A 21,593-nucleotide genomic window follows, 5' to 3' on the forward strand; every position below is an offset into this window, starting at 1 on the left:
GATCAAAATCTGCTAACCATCCTTTGTCCTACCTGGATAGCTCCCCTTAATAGCCCCTTAATAACACTCTCTGGTTGCAGACCTTTCAACAGCATTTTTTGTAACCACATTAAGGTTTCCCCATATCATTGCTAGTTCACTCTCAGGAGATTGTAACACCAATGGAATGGTGACCCTGAGAAATCTCCTGTCTGTCATTAGGTACTTATATGGAAGCCATGGTAGCATGTCCACCCTCTCCCCACCCCCTTTCTTGCTGCGGTCACAAGAAAAGTATTGATGCACAAACCACCTAGGCTGTTTGTGAGTCCAGTCCAGTCCTTCCTGAGTAACTGTGTCTCCTGCAGGAGGCAAATTTGGGCTTCTGAGTCCCTTAGGAGAACCAGGACAGAAAGCCATTTTGCTGGTGCATGTAATTCTCACACATTGAGGTTAAATCTTTTAAGTGTATGTGTCATATTAGAGTTTATCAACGTCTGCTGTTCTACCTGGATTGAGCATATAATGAATTCACAGTAATGGAGTTCGGCATTGGCAACGCGTATCCCATATTGTATATCTAAGTACCAGGCGGGTCTGGAGGATTTTGTCTCCCAACTTCCTTCCAAACCTAAAACCTAAACATTTGGAAACAACTAGTAGAGCAACTCAAACATAAAAATGAACCCACACTCCTAACCCCCCACAGGATCAGGGGCTCAGACAAGCCAATATTAATCCACTGAAAATAACGGCTACCTTCCATTTTCTCAGCAATCAGACACAAGCCCTACTCCCCCCATCCAAGGCCGTTGCTCTTAGGTCTGACCCCAGGTAGCCCAGATTGTCTGGTAGCTTGTCTTCCTGAGCCTTCCAAAGTCCCAAGTCTCACCACCTTGGAGAAATCCGGCTGGTTCTATGAAGATCAAGTCTATTCGGTGGCCGTTGGAGGTCTAGAGCCATGAAGTTGTGAAAAGACTGCTTTCTTCTTGGAAACAGATACTTCAGCATATGGCCTGGCCCAGTTGCGTTGCATCTGAAAGTTCGCCACCTATTTTGTCTGGTGCGCTGAGTACCCCTTAATTGATGTAGTGCCTGTAATTGGCCCTGTTCTTTTCCGTCATGAGCCAGCCCCTGAGTGCCTCAGTGAGCAGACTGGGTGCTGGAATTCCTCTGCCAGACAGAAACAGAGGGAAGGGGTAACAGAAAGCACTAAGGACATACCTGAAATACACTGCTATTCTTCCCCGATATTTGAGCCCACAATAAAAAAAGGAAAACAGATTTCTACTTTTACAGGAACCTGAGGAAGAGGAAATTGAGATAGAAGAAAGACAAGGGGACAGACAAAAAGGGGAAGTCAAAGTGAGTAAGAACGAGAAGCCAGAGGAGTATGTGAACGCTGAGTGAGCTGGGGAAAAGGAAAGCATAGGGGAATCTTAAGAGTGATTGATGTTTGACCAAAGAGGAAGAACTTGTGGCAAGAAGAGTGCCCCGATACCCAGAGGTGGGCAGCTTCGACACAGAGCGGCAGTGGAGAACCTGGAAAGACAGCGTCTATCTGGGAGGTGACAGTGAGGACTAACCTCAGTGGGAGACCCACGCTACAAATTAATGGTCCATCAACCTCAAAGAGGCCTGGAAGCTTTGCGAGATGCCCCGCCATGCTCCTGGAGGAGCATGGCTGACCCAGGTGTGTGAACGGGTAGGGGAGTGGAAGAGTGCTGGGGACTCAGGATGTTTCTTTGGAATTTCTAAACGCTCAACACTGGATATACAAACGTAATAGGATATAAGATGCAGGGATGTGGAATTCCTATCGCCCGGGACATCTTGTTTGGGGTCAAGGGCAACAAGTTTTTATGTTTACTTTGTCCTTGGGACAAGTAGGCCCAAACCTCTGCAGCACAAACCCTTTAGCTGCCTGTTTACAGAGAGTGGAACTCTCTGCAGTTGAGGTAATGTGTTTCCAAAAAATAATGCTGTTCGAACTTGTATTTATGGTTCATTATTTGAAAGCCTTCATTATTAGGGTGAGTGCTGTAAATAAGTGTTTTAAGGTCACACTTCACTACTGACGTTGGTTCCAGTACAAAAAAAAATAAAAGTGTATACAAATGTTTGAAAAGTTTAGGCTATGAGGCTAAGTATAATGCTCCCAGAATGCTCTCTGATTAGATGCAAATGAAGTGTCATTTAGTAAAATGTTTTGATGCATGCTAGTATTTCCCAAAAATATTTCTAATGGAAAATCAGTGTAACCATTTTCAACACGATTATGGGAAGCATGAAAATAAACAAACACTGACAAAGCCAACTGATCTGACATATTTTTATAAGTCCTTTAGTTTCATCAATGCGTGTCTTGTTTTGACATGGCTTTTGTAACACTTTATTGTTGTGGGAGCTACCAGGCCCTCAACATTGTAACAAACACTGGCAAAAAAAAAACCTAAACGTTTTTGAACTCTAAAAGCACACGTTGCCACCAGTGGCATAACAAAGGCCTGCAGCCGCCCTCCAGGGGGCCCCTTCAGCACAGCACCTGCCCTGAGTGACTCTGGAGAGGGGGCTCCTCCATATTCTTTGCAAAGGGGCACCCTCCAGTTTCGTTATGTCACTGATTGCCACTGTAGTTCCTGACACTAAACAAAACTACTTTGTGTGCCAATATGCTCCTTGTGGAAGAGCAGAATGCGATCACTCACAGTAAAGCCAGCCGAAAGAGAGAGAAATAGAAGTTTAATAAAAACAAAATGTCTTTGTTAACACCAGACCTAATTAGGGACCAAGACCCACATGTAGGTAGCTTTTTGCATGTTGCAAACAGCGACTTTCGCTGTTTGCGACGTGCAAAAAGCACATTGCGATGCACCAACCCAGTTTTGCGATTCGGTAACCTGGTTACCGAACCGCAAAACGGGTTTGCGACTCTCAATTAGGAAGGGGTGTTCCCTTCCTAATTGCGACTTGCAGTGCAATGTAGGATTGTTTTGCAAACGCGGGCGCAAACCAATCGCAGTTTGCACCCATTTCAAATGGGTGCTAACACTTTCGCATAAGGGAAGGGGTCCCCATGAGACCCCTTCCCCATTGTGAATGTCACTGTAAACATTTTTTCAAAGCAGGCAGTGGTCCTGTGGACCACTGCCTGCTCTGAAAAAGTGAAACGAAAACATTTCATTTTTCGTTTTTGTAATGCATCTTGTTTTCCTTTAAGGAAAACGGGCTGCATTACAAAAAAAAAAAAAAAAAACTGCTTTATTGAAAAGCAGTCACAGACATGGTGGTCTGCTGTCTCCAGCAGGCCACCAGCCCTGTGAGGGCCGCCATTCGCAAGGGGGTCGCAAATTGCGACCCACCTCATGATTATTCATGAGGTGGGCATTTGCGAAGCCCTTGCAAATCACAGATGGTGTCAGGGACACCATCCTACATTCGGATTTGCGACTCGCAATTTGCGGGTCGCAAATCTGAACCTACCTACATGTGGCCCCAAATTCTTAAAGAAAGTCACAAAAGTGCACCCATGGTATATGTCGTACCCCTATAAAATATTTGTGAACTGTATTTTAGCATGGGTAAATACGCATGTGTAGATTTGCTCATGTGAAAATCTATTGAACATTTGCAAGTTCATTTTCCCTCCAGCCACTTTCTTCCCAAGCCTGGAAGAAGTTCTAATTCTGCCACTGTCAGGAGTAAATGTCCAACCTTTCTTATTATGGGAAAATATTAGAGAGAAGCTGGTGAAAATCTTTAAAACATGCAGATTAGTAGGTTTGCAGACTCAAAGGCACTCGAGCCCTGGAACTATTGCTTACTGCTTCCTCCAACCCCAGTATGCAGATCTGCAGAAAGGTGGCAAAATAAAGAAATTGCTACAGTAGGGATTGAAACTGCAAGTATTCAAGCCCTACTATGGTAGTAGCCCTGGCATAATCAGAGAGGCTATTATCAGAGCTCTTACATAATGAGATTGCTGCCATAATTTGGCGCCACACTACATGGCACCAAAGGGACAAGTAGATCTTTTTACAGGACAAGTAGATTTGAGAAGCAACCTGTCCCCTGGACAAGTAGATATTTTAATAAATTCCACACCCCTGAAGATGTATAAAGGTACAGTATACTTTTTCTTTTGTCAGACTTTTCTTTAAACAGTCACCTTAAAGGATAACAAGGGCCTTTGAAGAGTGCTAGAGACCAGGTTTATCATTTTGTTTGTTTATTTATTTAGTTGTATGATGTCTTTTCATAGGAAGCCTACATATAAAGAAAACATATTGAGTACTGGATGCATAGCTAAGGAAGAAATAACAATATAAGAGACAGAGAGAAAAAAATATCTGAGAATAAGCGAGAGCTGACAACAGTCTAGGTAATAGACATAGCTCTTACTGAAACCAGAAAAGGTGCAAGTGAAAAGAAAGACAATTGATCTAGAAGAGAAAGTTACCTGTGATTTTTTTTTTTGAGGGGCTGGTGGGAAAGAAGAGGAAGAAGAAGACCTAAATGGAAGAGAGAAGAAGAGTCAACTTAAATATTGAGGAGAGGTTTTGAATTAAAAGAGGGAGAGTAACCTTTTATCAAATAACTTTCTTTAACCCTTGGACACATTACATTGAAATTAGCAATTAAATAAAAAAAGAAACAATGACCCAAAAAAACTTGTGTGGATTAACTTTGCATGCCAAGAGACACCCTCCCATTCACAAATGAGACAAAAGAGACAGCTCCACCAATAGCTGACATCCTTAGTACTGAGACAACAGGTGAGAGGTTGGAGAGAGCAAGTTATTTGGACAGTAATTTGTGGATAAGCTGTGATAAATGTGTGTCATGTTCCTTCAAAAATAAGAAGTCATTTATCACATACAGCTGGCAGGATTGCCTCCTTTTATGGACAGTGCTAGTGCAGGTGTCTTAATAAAAATTATTAAAGAATGTTTATGTATTTTGAACAATACGTTTATGTAGAAAATATGATAACGTAGAAAAATAATGCACACATTTGAAAATGTGATTACGAAGAATGGCCACCAATGTTAACGAAATGTACTAATCAATGATTTAATAATATGAAATTTTGAATATATGTTAGACTAATGCAGTAATATGTCATATTAGGGGTTATGCAGTAAGCATTAGATTAATTAATTGTAGGCCTTAACTTAGCGAGTGTCTTGGCCTATTTTGCAAGGCAAAATCATGTCAAAGCTGCATTTCTTAACGTTTAATAAAATAGCTAAGTGAATTAAACTGTGAATGTCTATTGTATTGTTCAAATGTGCTCATAACAGAAGCTTTTCGTGTGAACTGACTGCTAAAAGATGATGTTCTTGCTAATTCAACATTTTATGTATAATGAGTGTCAGACTGACTTTCCCAGGATAAAAACAATGAAGATACTGACTAGAGTGGAAGCTGCAAGAATATTGTTAACAGACAAGCCGGATGATGAGGACATTGCAAGACGAACCAATCAACAATCTGAGAACTGAGAAATATTAGAATTCATAGATTTGGGATATTAGTTTTATTGGTCAGAGCATGAACGTACAATTAACTGAACAATAGGGAATTAGGGGATAGTTTAGGTAACTTTAATATAATGACGCTGCAGTGAGAGAATACAGGGTCATTCGGACATTCTGCCCATGCCTTCATGCAGTCATTCTGCACATAATTTCCTGACTGAAAGGTTACTACTTTCTTGTGCGTCTTTACTAGAGACGTGCTTAACTTTAATGCTTAAAGACTTTGCCCTTTTAAAATTCTGATGCTGAATCCTGATGCCTTGCTGATCGACTGATGTCCTGAGGAAGAAGACTGATTCTGCTTTGCTGATCCACCCTAAGGATAGGTATATTCTGAACTGTGATTACTATGTATATTTGCTTTTTCTTTCTAGGTACCAACTGCGCTATTTTGATAGAACCATAGTTAGATGTTTTTTATATTTGTGTTACTAGATTATTTGCATGAAGCCCAGCATGCTGATGCTAATTTGACGTTAGTTAAGGATCCCGACTTATGAGGACAGAGACTAATGCTTGATGGATTTCTCTGCTAAACTTCATGTACTTCATTTCATTGACGCAGCTGACTTTGCTACTGATTTGCACCATAACTCTAGAATGTGTTGTAGTTCAAGCTTTGATTAGATTGAGTTTCTGCCGCCGTTTTGGACAACCAGTGTTGTTTTTGTATGTGCTTCATTTGATTTTGAGATTAATCTACATGACCTTAGCATTGTTAATATAGGGAAATAAATATTCTAAACTTTTATTAAAAGTGTGGTTATTCACGACTGAAAGGTCATGGTGTGTGACAATTACTGACTCCATTGATTATTGATTTTATTGATTACTAATGATTGTTGATTATTGTGTATTGATTATTGATTATGTACTGGAGCTATGGTAAGACCATCTTAATTGCGAGTCAAAAGGTTCATCGACCTTTTCGCGTCCCCTTGTTAGTTTACTTATTAAGGTCAGGAGCGCTAACAACAGTAGTGCAGGGAAGTGAAAATATCAGGAGTGCTGTTTTGTTTGTAAGGGCTAAAATAAGAGACAAGAGTACCCCCAGAACAAGGTGACAGGGTTATTTAGACCAAATCACAAAAGCTCCCCTTGGTAATTATCAGATTTAGTACTGGCCATATCATTCAATACACTATCTCACACATTCATATTTCAATCTTCTACTTAAACAAGAGCACAGTACCACAAAGAACTTAGTAAAACACATATATGGCTTTAATTACATATACTAAAAATATAATTCATTAAAAACAAGGTTATACTACTACTAAAAAAACTTCCACTAAAATGTACACATCTGTTCCGACTTTTCACTATATATGAGTGTTTATGATTTGCTCTTACGTGTGGAAGGACCAGTCCTGTGTGCCCAGTTCAAGACGACCGTCTTGGATATGATCAAGCCTGGCAGAATGTGCATGAAAAACCTCTTAACATACAGTTCAATGTTGTCAGCATCTACGTGGGGTAGAACTCCCCTGATCTGGATGTTCTGTCTTTTAGAATGGTTTTCTAGATCTTCCAAGTGTGCTTAAGGATTTAGGTTATGCTCACACAGTAAAAGCAATTGTTGGCCCATAGCCTTTATTTATTTTCCTCGGTGTCCTCAGATTTCTCAAGTGACTGCATCATGTGTCCCTGGCTGTAACAACTTACTTAATCATCTGTAAATCTTTAGTAACATCACAGAGATAAACTCTATCATCTTGAAAACTCTTACATAGTTCTTCCATGAACTACCTGGTGATCTGATCTTCTGAGTTCCTAGAATCTTTTGAGACATTGGGCCTCATTACAACATTGGCGGGCGGCGGTAACCGCCGTGCGGCCGCCAATGCGGTCGCACTCCCGCGGTGCCCATTTGGACATCCCCGCTGGGCCGCAACATGGGAGCCGGCTCCAAATGGAGCCGGCGGTGTTGCGGTCGTGCGACGGGTGCAGTTGCACCCGTCGCGCTTTTCACTGTCTGCACAGCAGACAGTAAAAAGCCGCATGGGGCCCTGTCAGGGAGCCCCTACACTGCCCATGCCAGTGCCATGACTCCCCATACCGCCAGCCTTTTCCTGGCGGTTCAGACCGCCAGAAAAAGGCTGGCGGTTGGGGACTCGTAATCCCCTGGGCAGCGCTGCCCTGGCGGATTACAACCGCCGGGGCCATTGTGGCGGAAAACCGCCGGCCCCGGCGGTGCGACCGCGGCGCTACCGCGGCGGTCAAAATACGCCGGGAGGCACCGCCAGCCTGTTGGCGGTGCGCCCGTAGTTTTGGCCCTGATGTTGTAATACCGCCAGGGTCATAATGACCACCATTGTCTCTTGTTGTACTCTGGTGCATCCTGCTGCTGTGAATCTGCTCACTGGATCCAACTCTGGTAAGCATATCCTGTATGTTAGAATCCCTTTTAGGTCCGGCGTTAGCCAATATCTTTTGATTTTACAAAAAGTATATGCATAATATACTTCAAAGGACTTTCAGCCAGCTCTCTTCATCCATTGGTATGTTGTTGTGTCATTCACATTTTGCTCACTCCCCTCCCTCTACAGCGTACAGCAAGGGACAGTGGCCAGCCTACTGTAGCCACTGGCTAACTTCATTTTGAGTGACTGTATTTTGCTTTTTCACAAGGAGCACAGCCACACAAAAGGCAGTTCGCTTCAGTGCCAGTGTTTTTGTCTATTACCAATTATTACTTTAGTACAGCCTTTGTGTTTAGAGCCTAATGTAATAGATGGATACTTTCTACCACCTCTTACCATTACAGTACACATTCCAGCTTTATGAGTTCCTGCCTCCTGCTAATTATACTGATGATGCTGTAAATTCCTTTTTGAACTGCCTTTTTATCTGATTGCTATTTCTAAGTATACCATATTGTGACTATTTGAATATATCCTTTACAAAGTATTTCTCTTTTGAGACACGTTTGACAGTGAAAAGGCATTCATAACTACACTCATATGTATTTTAATTGAGGACTGTAGCTATACTTTTAAACCAATCTAGTCTGTATGTTCTGCTTGTATGGCTTGCTAGTTTGCCTTCAGCGCTTCGTTCTTATATGTATATTTAACTGTTATATTACTAATTGAATCTATGTTGTGCCATCTACCTATCTGTCTGTCGGTCAATCTATCTTTGCAATCCTATCTATCTGTAATCTACCTCTCTGTGTCTATCTACCTGTCTATGCATATATCTACATGACCATATGTGTGTCTATCTATCTATCTATCTATCTATCTATCTATCTATCTATCTATCTATCTATCTATCTATCTATCTATCTATCTATTCCTCTCTGTCTGTCTTTGCTAGCCTCTCTGTCTGTCAGCAAGCCTCTCTATTTATCTTTTCAACCTTCTCTATATGGGCATAATAAAGATTTACAGAAAAGCATTAGCAAAGGCAAGAGGCTGGCAGCCAACACCAGATCAATTGACTTTTTTTTAGGTCCAGTGTTATTTTGACCTTTTGATTTTACTAAGATTATGGGGGTGATTCTGACCGCGGCGGACGGCGGTCGCCGCCCGCCAAGCGGTTCCCGCCGAAAGACCGCTCCGCGGTCAAAAGACCGCGGCGGTCATTCTGCCTTTCCCACTGGGCTGGCGGGCGACCGCCGAAAGTCCGCCCGCCAGCCCAGCGGGAAACACCCTTCCCACGAGGACGCCGGCTCAGAATGGAGCCGGCGGAGTGGGAAGGTGCGACGGGTGCAGTTGCACCCGTCGCGAATTTCAGTGTCTGCAAAGCAGACACTGAAATTCTTTGTGGGGCCCTCTTACGGGGGCCCCTGCAGTGCCCATGCCATTGGCATGGGCACTGCAGGGGCCCCCAGGGGCCCCGCGGCACCCCCTACCGCCATCCTGTTCCTGGCGGGAGACCCGCCAGGAACAGGATGGCGGTAGGGGGTGTCAGAATCCCCATGGCGGCGGAGCGCGCTCCGCCGCCATGGAGGATTCTCAAGGGCAGCGGGAAGTCGGCGGTACACCGCCGACTTTCCGTTTCTGGCCGCGGCTGAACCGCCGCAGTCAGAATGCCCAGCGGTGCACTGCCAGCCTGTTGGCGGTGCTACCGCCGACCTCCGCCATGGCGGTAATTACCGCCAGGGTCAGAATGACCCCCTATGTGTATAACATAGTTACTTTAAGGGGTTTTCAACTCAACTTAATTCATAAGTCTGTTGTTGTGTCATTCACAGTTTTCTTTCACCCATAGCCCAGTTCAGCTGTTATCTGACATCACCGTGAGTTACAACATGCTTCCCTTTCACAAGGAGCATGTCTACACAGGATGTAGTTCCCTTTAGTGTCAGGGATTACTACAGTAATATGTGGCTTTTTGGACCTAAAAATATTTTTTCCTTTACTTGATATTTTTTAGATTGATGAGAGCTCGGCAGCTTCTCCTGCACTAACATTTTGCAGAAAACAGGACAGAACAAAACAAGAATTGCCAAACAAAAAAGGCTGACAGACAACACCAAACGTCTTGGCTTTGCTAATGTTTGTTTTTCTTTGTAGAGGCCATTGGGCTGAGGCAGGTCGGTGGAACCCTGACCTTAGTTAATAATGCCAATGTTCCCTTTTTGTGGGGGTGGGGTTGTCACTCAGGTTCAAATGTATCTTTCCCTTGCTTTGGGCTGGATATTTGTGGATGCAAATGCTCCATTCGTTGCGTGGTTACATGGGGACATGAACTATCCTGATGCCATGTAAGTGGCTACAACCACACAGCACCAGAGCATCTCAGCTATAATGTGGTCAGGTGCCCTTCATGCCCCTGACGGGTGCAAGACATGAGTAGGCAAATATAGGCAGCTCAAGGATCCTCTCATACCTGGTCAGAACCTTGAGCACTGTTAGAAACACTGGAGACAGGAAGACGTGGGCCCACCAAGGTATGCAGTCACAGAGATTGCCAAATCCCTCTCTAAGACAAAGCAATCACCCAGAGTCAAACCTTGTTCTAGTGTTCAATATTTGGGCATTGGTGACTCATATGACAAATGTGTACTCTCTCCTGCACCTGTAATTGAGCGCCACCTAGGTACAGCACCAGCCGACTTGACTGTGACGGCTTCTCCCTTGTGGTGCTCCATTAGGGTGATCACATCACAGTAGTTCTTGTGGTGGCCTTAGTGAGACCCATCTCCTCGACAAACTTCTGTTCTCTGTATGAGTCTGCATATTATTACTGTGCCGCTTGCAGCGTCTCTTTGCGTATCCCCTTTCCTGGAGACGTGCAGCCCTGTACCACCCCGCAACTGTCAGACAGCCATCCCAGTATCCTCACCTGCATGCAACCTCAGGTCCATCTATTTCTGTGGAGCGGCAGGTCTGATCCCCCTATGTTCATCAGGAAGCTCGCCCAGACTGCACGGTGACACACAGTTTCGTACCTGCGGCACCTCAGAGTTCCATCTGGTGCATCTCTCTTTCCATGGGGTGGATGATTCTTCTTGTGGCCTCTTCTCGCACTAAATTCAGCCCTGTCAGGGGAGCATGTTTTCTTCAAACCCCTAAGGGGACAAGGAACCCTCCAGGCCCACAGTGATGTAGGGTCACCCTCACCTCCCTATTGCAACCTTCATCTTTTCTAGGCTACTAGGAGTGCTCTGGAACAAAAACTGTGGAGCCAGTGATGTTCTACCTTGCTCCATTTACTGCCGCGTGGCAGGACCCCTTCACAACCTCAGGGATGCTCATCACTGCTGTCCAGAGCCTTCATGGCCCCGCACTCGCTGCTGAATATTAGGCCTGAACTTGAGAGAACAGTAGGCATGTCCTACGCAGCCACTGTCTTGGCTCAGTCCCCTTTCATTGTACTTTTGAGATGTTATATAGATCCTTATCCATTTCAGTGCAGACACTCAACAGGAGGTGGAATTATACATCAAACATCCAATAGCTTTACTTGAGAGAGCAGGTCTCTTCTGGGAGGAGCAAAAGCCCACTCAATATGCATGTAAAAGAAATGGTAACACTAGGGCCCATATTTATACTTTTTGATGCACAACTGCGGCAACGCAGTTGTGTGTCAAAAATTTTACCGCCGGCTAACGCCATTCCAACGCACCATGCGGGCGCATTATTTATGGAATGACGTTAGCCGGCGCTGCGGACTGGTGTGCGTCAAAAAAAATGACTCACACCAGGCAGCGACGGCATATGTGAAAATGGGGGTTGTGCGTCAAAAAATGGTGCAAGTCAGGTCTGAGGAAACATTCAGGCCTCAAACCGGATTTGCGCCATTATTTTGGACGCACAACCTCCATTGACATGACTCCTGTCTTAGCAAAGACAGGAGTCATGCCCCCTTGCCCAATGGCCATGCCCAGGGGACTTGTGTCCCCTGGGCATGGTCAATGGGCATAGTGGCATGTAGGGGGCCCAAATCAGGCCCCCCTATGCCACAAACAAAATCGGAAAAAAATACTTACCCGAACTTACCTTTACTTCCCTGGGATGGGTCCCTCCATCCTTGGGTGTCCTCCTGGGGTGGGCAAGGGTGGCAGGGGGTGTCCCTGGGGGCAGGGGAGGGCACCTCTGGGATCCTTTCGAGCCCACAGGTCCCTTAACGCCTGCCCTGCTGTGCGCCGTTTTTTAAGGCCCACCCCCACCTGTGCGTCAAAATGACACCAGAGTATAAATAAGGGGCACAGGCCTTAAAGTCATTTTTTGGAAGGGAACGCCTACCTTGCATATAATTAACGCAAGGCTGGTTCCCCCTTCCAAAAAATGACGCACATGGTGGAATTTTGACGCCCGTGGGGTCGGACGTCAAAGTATAAATATGGGGCAGGGTTTGCGCCGACTGTGCGTCAAAATTTTTGACGCACATTCGGCGCAAACAGAGTATAAGTATGCCCCTAGGTCTTGCAGACAGCTACTCATTCTAGACAGGCTTAATAAAAGAGTGATTTTATAATTTATATTAAATATTCTAGGCTATCGCATTGTTCACCTACATCAGTACACTGCACAGAAGATCTTGTGCTCTCCAAACGATTAAGTTGTGTGAAGGAAGAGATCTATGAGGCAGTCAAGCTTCATAAACTACTACTGAAGTGTGATTATTAAAATGCCTGATCTGTTCTTTGTTCTTTAATAGTACGTGAAGCTAAGTTGCAGCGTCAAAAGCTTCCAGGCTGCCATTAAGTGACATTGGACGTGAACAAAGGACTGAGGTAGTGTATTTTTTTTATCTGTGTGGGTACATTTGTTGTTGTCTATGTGGTTTCCCTGTTTTCCAACAACCAAAACCAGCAGGTAGCAACAGTGAGGACACGCTAAAAATAAGTTATGTTCATACTGTGGAAGATGTGACTGTTTCACTGCCTAGCACTAACAGCAGCCTGTTTATCTAACTTCTGGAGAGGAAGGACTGTAAGTGAGCTCAAATTACTCAAAGGTGTCCTTAATTAGTTTTAGTTCTGGCTTTTAAGACAATTTTACCCATATCATTTACTAGTGTTTGTCAGAATAAACGATTCTATATTATACATACACAGAGGAGCTTTTTGTCAGCACTCTTTATCCATTGGTTTGTTCTATTGTCATTCACTCTTTGCTTCCACCCACTATAGTATACAGCTTGGGCACTGGGTCATTCCACTTCACCCACTGGCTCCCCTGACTGTGGCTGGCAGCATTATGCTCACATACCCTTTAAAAAAACCTTAACACCTACAGAAACAAGTAGCCACCCGCTATCCAGCTGCTCTTCACTTCTGTTGGCTTCTGCCGGTATGCTTACGTGTCCTGTCGTCTCCTACATGCTTGCTGGCTGCAAGCATTTTCAAATTTGTCAAATAAAAAAACAAGCATTTGCAACACATTTACTTGAGTTGGAGCTATTGGCACTGTAAATGCATAACTGGCCTTTTTTTGCCACGTTAATTGGTCAACCCTGCTGCATAATTTGGTCATTTCTGCCACATAATTCCAGTTGCCCTGCATATAACTAAAGGGCTAGTAGGCCTGCAAGTTTGGACTCATAATAAGGTAGCGCAGAGAGGTAAAAAGTGCCTGCTGCAAAGAACGTGTGCTAGGCAAATCACAAAGTGTATGCAATGTAAAAATGTCAAAATAAATCTTAACAATTTATGCTCTTTATGGAGAGAGAACATACTTTTGTCTAGTGGAAGCATGGAGTCCTCATAAGGTAGCGCACAGGATTAATGTGCCTGCTGCAAAGAATGTGTACTAAGCAGATCAGAGTGCATATAATGTACCAAGCATTGGCAGAGCCAATAGGTTATGCCTTTGTCTTTTTTTCTATGTAACTGGCTTAAAAATATTTGAAAAATGTCATCATAATGTTTATATTTTGTAAAACAAACATTATTATAAAATGTTTCTAATATTGTTAAGCCAGTTAGATATAAAAATAATTCAACAGCAGCACCTACTGGCTGTGGCTTAAAAGAAAGAAAACAGAAACAGCATGTGGGAAGGAAGCGAAGACAGAAGAGCAAAGACAGAAGACGGGAGCGAAGGCAGACGAAGACAGCGAAGAAAGAAGAGAGTATATGGCATGCGATGAAGAAAAAAGACACTGAAGAGAGAAGACAGCATGTGGTACAGAGTAAAGAAGACTCTGAAGACAGAAGACAGATGACGGCATGCAGGAAGGGAAAAAAAAGAAGATTGACGGGAGTGAAGACAGAAGAAGGCATGGGGTAAGGAACAAAGAAGAAAGTGAAGAAAGGAGACAGAAGACGGCATGCAGTAAAGAAGAAAGAAGACACCGAAGACAGCATGCAGAAAGAAAAAAAAAAAGATGAACGGCAACAATGAGAGAAGACAGAGAAGAAGACATTGAAGAAAGAAGACGTCAGTGAAGTAAGAAGACGGCATGCAGGAAGAAAAAAGAAAACAGCAACGAAGAAAGAAGACAGAGAAGACGACAGTGTAGAAAAAAGACATCAGAGAAGAAAGAAGACGGCATGCAGGAATTAAAAAGAATCTTCAGCGTCGCAGCCAGCAGGAAGTACACTGGCCAGTGCCCAATAGGAAGTGACCGGAAGGAGTACTAGGCCCACAGGCAACTCGACGGCAAGATTGTCGAAGAAGACGAAGATGACGACAGGAAGTGACGTAAAGACAACCTGCTGGCCATCCGAAGTGCGTAAAACAGAGCAATGTTGGACTAGACCAATGGTAAGTTCATGTAAGTAAGGGGCTGGTTCCAAGCCCCTTTTACATTCTTTTAATGACAAAAAATTACGCAAGCATGTGCGCAAGTGTTCGTGCAGACGAAACCTAAGAACAATACCGTTGATCGAATTTGTGGTCTGAGCACTGTGATTGCCATGGCCATCATGGCAGCCACAGAGCACAGACAAAAGAAAAAATAGTTTGCCCATGCTGCAGTATATCGGCAATCGTGCAATTATCCCTGTAACAGGGTCAGGGACCAAGGCAGTAACCAAACCACCTCAAGGCGGACAAATGTAAAGCATTTACCAATTACATCAAAGGATTTTTGAAAGGCAAGCCCACGAACAAATGAAAATGACGGGCGTGAGGTGGGCATGGTTAAAAGCCCACAGTATTTACAACAGGTCAAGGCGCTTGCGCGCTTGACCTTCAAATCAAGTGTGTGTGGGTGGAAGAGGTAGGGCCTCGGAGAGGGTGGGGCTTTATGTTGAGTAGTACTCAAAAGGCACCTTTGTCTCCTCCTCCCACCAAATCCGCTTCCTTGCAATAATAAGTCTGATGCAAAAAGCTAATGTGTTCTATGCAGCAGCCATTTGCATTTGTAAAGACCTTGTGTTCTGTGGTAAGAGCCAGTCTTGTCTCTTTTCTTCAAATCCATTGGCTCCACTGCCGGACTAGGGAACCAAAAGCAACCCTGGTCTAAATTCTAAGTGTGAGAAAATGCCTTTTTTTTACATGGTTAGCCCTCACTTTTTGCCTGAGGTATGATGTAGCCTAAAAAATTTACTGCCCAGGTCCCCTACTAACCATGTAACCTGGGCCAGAGCTCTTTCCCTGAACTGTTGTGATGCATTGGCACAATTGGATACACCATTAGCTACCACTATAAGTCCCAAGTAAAAGGTACCTAGGTACCCAGGAAACGGGGTACTAAGGGTAAGCCACTGAGGGCAGCAGCATTGATTGGGCCACCCTCTAGGGCCATGCATCCAGATGCACCCAGCACTGCGATTGCAGGCTGGGTGTCCTGGTGCAAGCCTAAAACACAAGCTCGACATTGCACACTGCCTGTGTGCCCTGTTCACCATGCACTGCATACACTATGGATAAGACAGCCCTCCGGCAGGCCTTCCAGCCCTAAGGCACCATGTTATATGTGAGGGCATAGCTGCATGAGCAATATGCCCCCATTGTGTCCTTGCCAAACCTGGGAAATAGTGAAAGAACAGAGCAGCCATTTTAATCCATGTGCTGGACACTGATCAATACGAGTTTCCCAGCTACATGATGGCTACTCTGAACCCTGGGTTGTTTGGTATCAAACAACTCCGAATGATGAATCTAAACTGGTACCAGTATTCGAGTTATCCCTAAATGTACCCATGGGTCAACTTAGAGGTGCCCCCTGCAAAACCTAACTACCCTAGCATGGTTGCTGACTGGTCCTATCCAGTCTGCCACCTCCAGTCACCAAATCTATAAACCTTGAGGGAGCGATCCGTTTCTCTGTTTTGTAAGTGAATGCCCTTCCTGGGTGGAGGTGCTAACACCCCCTCCCTCAGGAATGTGCACTGCCCGGGTGGATGAGCTTCAAAGGGCTTAGCCCCTTTGAAACTTGACGCACAGGCCAGTTGCCAGCAGCAGATGGTCACCCCCTTTGCAAACCCCTGTTTTTGGCTGGAGCAAAGTCTGGAAACTCCACAAACTATAGGAGGAGTGTCCCCAACTGGCATGCACCTCCCCTAAGATGTTGCCTGTGAGGTGGGCACTCCATTTAATTTTCCTCCATTGTGGATGGAAGGAAAATAGCCAATCAGGGATAGGCAAGTGGCCCTTTCCACAGGACGTGGTAACTTTAGTGGGTGTAGCCACCGTAAGGTAAATGGCCTATTGGTCACCACCAGGTTCCCCCTAGAACGCCTACTAAATATGGTATTTAGAGGACATTCCTAGACCAGGACATCATATTCGAAACACAAAAGAAGACTAGCACTAAGAAGATTCAAGGCAAGAGAACTGTGGACCTGCTGCAACAAAGAAAAGGTGCCAAACCCTGCCTTCTGCACCCAGGACCTGACAATCTCCCCTGAGGATCTGCTGGACAACTAGTAAAACTCTAAAGAACACCAGAAGACCTCCAGGCTTCGAAAATCGCAATAGAACTCCCTCCAGAGTGGAGGTGCCACTCTTCCACAGCAAGTAACCAGCAAGCCAGTGATGGTCACTTCACTGACCAGCCGCTAACTCCAGAACCGGAAGCCATAGCTGAACAAAACAACAAACCGACGACCGCAAGGACAAACCCTGTAAGTGTGCCAAGTTTAGTGCACTGTACCCTCCAGTGGTCAAACCGTAACAATTCCCTGGGTATTGGTCAGCTAACATTGGACACCAAGAAAACCAGCCTGCCCGGGGCTGAAAAAGGACCAGCAGGAAGCCCCAGTCAAGGGACTTCAGGAACACAGCTCCTGGCTCAATGATTCGTTCTGCACCCGGCTGTCTTGTGCCCTGCAACAAAGAACCTGCTGTGCCCTAAGGATCCCCCACCACTTATGACCTCAGCACTCTGGACCCCAAAGAACCACCATTAAATTGACCTGTGCAGTGCTTTTCCAAGTGGACCCCTGCAGTGGCCATGCACCAGCTCCAGAGACCTTTCATCTCTTCTCCTTCTAGAAACGGGACGCCAACCCCCGAACTTCTCCAGCTGGCACAGTGTGCCCACCCATGACCTTGACCAACCTGCAAAAGAAGAACTTGGTAAACCAACTGCACGATTTTATATGTATTTCTAAAAGTGATCTTTCATTGATTCCTATGGACTATCTTTATTAAACCTAAAAAAATCATATCTCAAAAAGTACCTAACCAATTTTGATAATTTTGGTCTTAAAAATTACATACAAATCTGAAGTATTTTTATAAATTGGTCTCGAGTTATTCCTTTGTGTGTGTGAGTTGCAAGATTGATACTGTGGATACAACAAATGCTTTGCACTTCTCCAAGATTGGCCTAACTGCTCAACCAAGCTGCCCTAAAACCTAGAGCATTAGGGGATCTAGTTTTTACCCCTGTAAACCAATTTGTGTTTGCCTGGACCCCATGCATAGTGTGCCTAGCTTTGCACCCTAAATAGAGGGCCAGCCTCATACACTCAGACCAGTGCCACCCCTTTCCTCTCCTTGCTCCCTCTCTTTCCATCTATCCATTCTCCATCTCCCCCCCTCTTTCATCTCCCACTGTGATCTCTCACTCCCTCCTCATTTCTCTCCAACCCTCTCCTTCTCTCTTTCACTTGAAGCCTCCTTCTGCTTGCAAAAGTAAACAATGGGAATCTGGAGAAATTGACAAAGGTGCCAGCAGCACCCCTGAGCTTTCAGAACCGGCCTTCAGTTGCTCAAGTCCACCGGGGAAATGCCAGATGTAATCAAAGGCCACCTTGCCTAGATCGCATCTATTTAGTTTTTCAACAAATGTGTGGCTGTTATAAACAAGAACACCTTATGGCACTGAGTGGCTGGCCCATCACTGCTCGGTATTGCCCGACTGGCTCCATCTTTGTACCCATGCACTTGTAAAGGAGCTCGGTGTATCTTTTTGCATGCATTGGCATAGTTTTTGCTATCATTTTTCTTTCTTCGTAGTGTGGATTCTCTTCTTGCAGCATTGTTTGTTGACTGAAACTTCAAAGGTAGCAGGGGGATTACCCACGTCCTAAAAACACAAAAACTCTTACTGTTAGGGTGTTTGTTAACCCTCACATTTAGTGTATGTTTAATAGGTGACACAGCAAAAGCCTCAGGCCATTCCTGAAATAAACACAGTGTTGCATTTATCTTGAAATATTCTGGTTCTTCCATCTCAAAAATTACTGCATGCTTTACAACTTTTAACCCCTTTAGCATCCCCTTTTATAAAATATCTATTCTTTAAAACATGCCACACACCCTGTAACAGTGCTACAACCTACATTATTTCACAAAATTAACAGTTCAATCAGTAACAACAATCTAGACCAGAGGTCTCCAACCTGTTCTGTATTGTAAGCTACTTATGTTCAATAAAAGTCATCTTGAGCTACTAAAAATTATTATTGGTGATACAATGATGACCAGAGAGAATAACATTAGTGGTCACTCTGTACAAGATTACCAGTAGGGGTGACCTTGGTGCATCAACACAGTAATGTCAAAAAGTGCTTTATCAGTTTGAAATGCCTCAACTTGGGTAATTCAACAGCTGCTAGCTGCAGTGTCCGTAGAATCAAGATAATATTAATACGTCTCCCTAATTGCAGCATGATTTATCATTCAAATATCAGCTTTAAATATAAATTGGAATTTCATCTATTTTTCCCCAAACTTCAGCTTATGAGTTTCGAAAAGACATAAAGGGCCTGATTTAGATCTTGACAGATGGGTTACTTGGTCAGAAATGTGACGATTATTCCGTCTACCGTAGAGTAACCCTCATCTGCCAAGATCTAAATTAGACCCAAGGCTTTACAATTGTGCATGCATGTATTAATTAAACCAAACAAAAGGTTCTAATTTAAGACTAGGGTTGCACACAGACGAGCTACTTACTAGTACCTAGAGAGCTACTAGTAGCTCATGAGCCACTTGTAAAGCAGCCTGACCTAGACCCAAAATCAGAGCCAAACCTATTGCCTTTACCAATGCTTGTTTAATATCCTCTACGGCGAAAGGCATCCTTATTGAGTGGCATACCTGAGCTCATGAAAACGAGGGCCACTGACCTGGAACCATCTGCCTTTTTCCTAATTTATATGCCCTTTTCAAAAAGGTATTTTCTGAGTAAGTTAAATGTTTACACGCAAATAACATTTTTTACAAATGTAAAATGACTGTTGCAATCGCCACTGCCTTGTACAAGTAAAGAAAAATTTCAATGTGAGTACATATCTTCATGTGGGAGGGAAGTGGGTGGTTCTGGGCAGCACAGCTCTGGAATTTCATGACCGCCCACAAACTTACATCAGTATTCATAAACTCTTCTCTGAACCTTTTCCACCTTGAAACAATGGCCTGACAAGGGCAGGAGTGAAGCCTGTTGTACACCAGAAACAGAAAGGCAACCATCCCCAAAATTGGTATTGGTTCAGGGTATGCGATTCTGTTCTTCATGGAGAAGAGAGAGAAAAGATAGGAGGTGCACTTTTAATTGATTTTTTTGTATTTCACATGTGCAAATATACACATTAATATTTTCTCAGGAAAAAAAGGAAAATAATATTCTAAAGATTATGCCTGGAAGATTGCAACTGATTTGAGTTTCAAGAGGTAACCAGGAATATTTTGAAGAATTCCAAAAAGTTGTATAACTGAACAGGTGTAAGGTAGTGAGGCTTTGTTTCCATTTTTAGGACCAAGCCTGTACTGCAAGTGCTGCTTGGGAGACACTATTATTGACAAAAAGGCTTTCCTCCTCCCCCCGTTGCTACCATTTGTTGGCTGATGTAGCACTCTTCCTTACAGCCTTGTAATTGGTTACTGCAGGCCAAGCGTCATTTCTGTTCCTTTCTGGGGAGCAGAGACCTAGCACTCATTGATTCAACTTAGTGCCCATCTGCTGCTCCGGTCTTGGTTATGGACTATTTGGATCTTTTTACATTGTAGTAGTCTACTAACAGAAGGCGAATCCAGCATTTATTTTGACATGTTTTCTTTTCTTACTTTGTAGATTCAAGTTTTGTTTTGTTTTTGCTCCTGGGTGCCATTCTCAAACACATATAAAAATACACAAACACATAGGGGGTCATTCCAACTTCGACGGGCGGCGGAGGCCGCCCGCCAAAGTTCCCCTGCCAGAAGACCGCACTGCGGTCAAATGACCGCAGCGGTCATTCTGACTTTCCCGCTGGGCGGGCGGGCGACCGCCAAAAGGCCGCCCGCCCGCCCAGCGGGAAAGACCCAGCAACGATGAAGCCGGCTCCGATGCAGTGGCACCCGTCGCGATTTTCAGTGTCTGCTAGGCAGACACTGAAAATCATTATGGGGCCCTGTTAGGGGGCCCCTGCACTGCCCATGCCCCGCGACACCCGTTCCCGCCATCCTGTTCCTGGCGGTAAAAACCGCCAGGGACAGGATGGCGGGAAGGGGGTCGGAATCCCCATGGCGGCGCTGCTTGCAGCGCCGCCGTGGAGGATTCCCTGGGGCAGGGGAAAACCGGCGGGAAACCGCCGGTTTCCCTTTTCTGACCGCAGCTTTACCGCCGCGGTCAGAATTGCCCCTGAAGCACTGCCAGCCTGTTGGCGGTGCTTCCTCCGTCCCCGGCCCTGGCGGTCCATGACCGCCAGGGTCGGAATGAGGCCCATAATCATGCAGTACACCCCACTCCTCCCCAACCCAGTCCACTCCACCATACCTTCCCAATTCAATCAGCTCCACTCCGCTCCAGTCTTCCCCACTCCAATCCAATCTGCACGGTTCCAGTCCATTCCACCCCACTCCAATCCACCCCACTCAATCTACTCTACCCCACTTTAATCTAGTCCACCCCACCCAACTCCAATCCACCCCACTCCAGCCTTCAAATAAACCCCAAAATAAACCACTCAACCTGTCCAGTCCACCCCAATCCAGTCTACTCACATCCTATCTTCCCCAGTCCAATCTGCCTTGTCCAATCTACTCTACTCCAATCCAATCCACCATACTTCACCTAGCCCACCCCACTCCAATCCACTTCGCCCTACTCCAATCCAATCCACTCTAATCCAATCCACCTCACACTAGTCCAATCCAATCCACCCCACTCCAGCCCACCTTATTCACCAATCCACCCCACTCCATCCCAATGCAATCTATTCCACTCCAGTCCACCTCACCCCAATCCAGTCCACCCCATTCCAATCCAATCCTCCAAAATCCACCCCACTCCAATCCA

The 21,593-nt window shown here is 44.8% G+C and overlaps 1 protein-coding gene across 2 annotated transcripts in view; it reads left to right on the forward strand.

The window, feature by feature from the left end:
* LOC138246536 (lens fiber membrane intrinsic protein-like) overlaps positions 1–21,593 on the forward strand; it is a 371,435-nt gene that overhangs the window by 227,509 nt on the left and 122,333 nt on the right. For both annotated transcript variants that reach the window (XM_069201198.1, XM_069201199.1), the window contains exon 2: positions 12,633–12,708. The gene's annotated coding sequence lies outside the window, so the exon portion shown is untranslated. The remainder of the gene's footprint in view (positions 1–12,632; positions 12,709–21,593) is intronic.

The sequence above is a fragment of the Pleurodeles waltl genome, chromosome 7 (genome assembly GCF_031143425.1).
Source record: "Pleurodeles waltl isolate 20211129_DDA chromosome 7, aPleWal1.hap1.20221129, whole genome shotgun sequence".
In the NCBI taxonomy this organism is placed as follows: Eukaryota; Metazoa; Chordata; class Amphibia; order Caudata; family Salamandridae; genus Pleurodeles; species Pleurodeles waltl.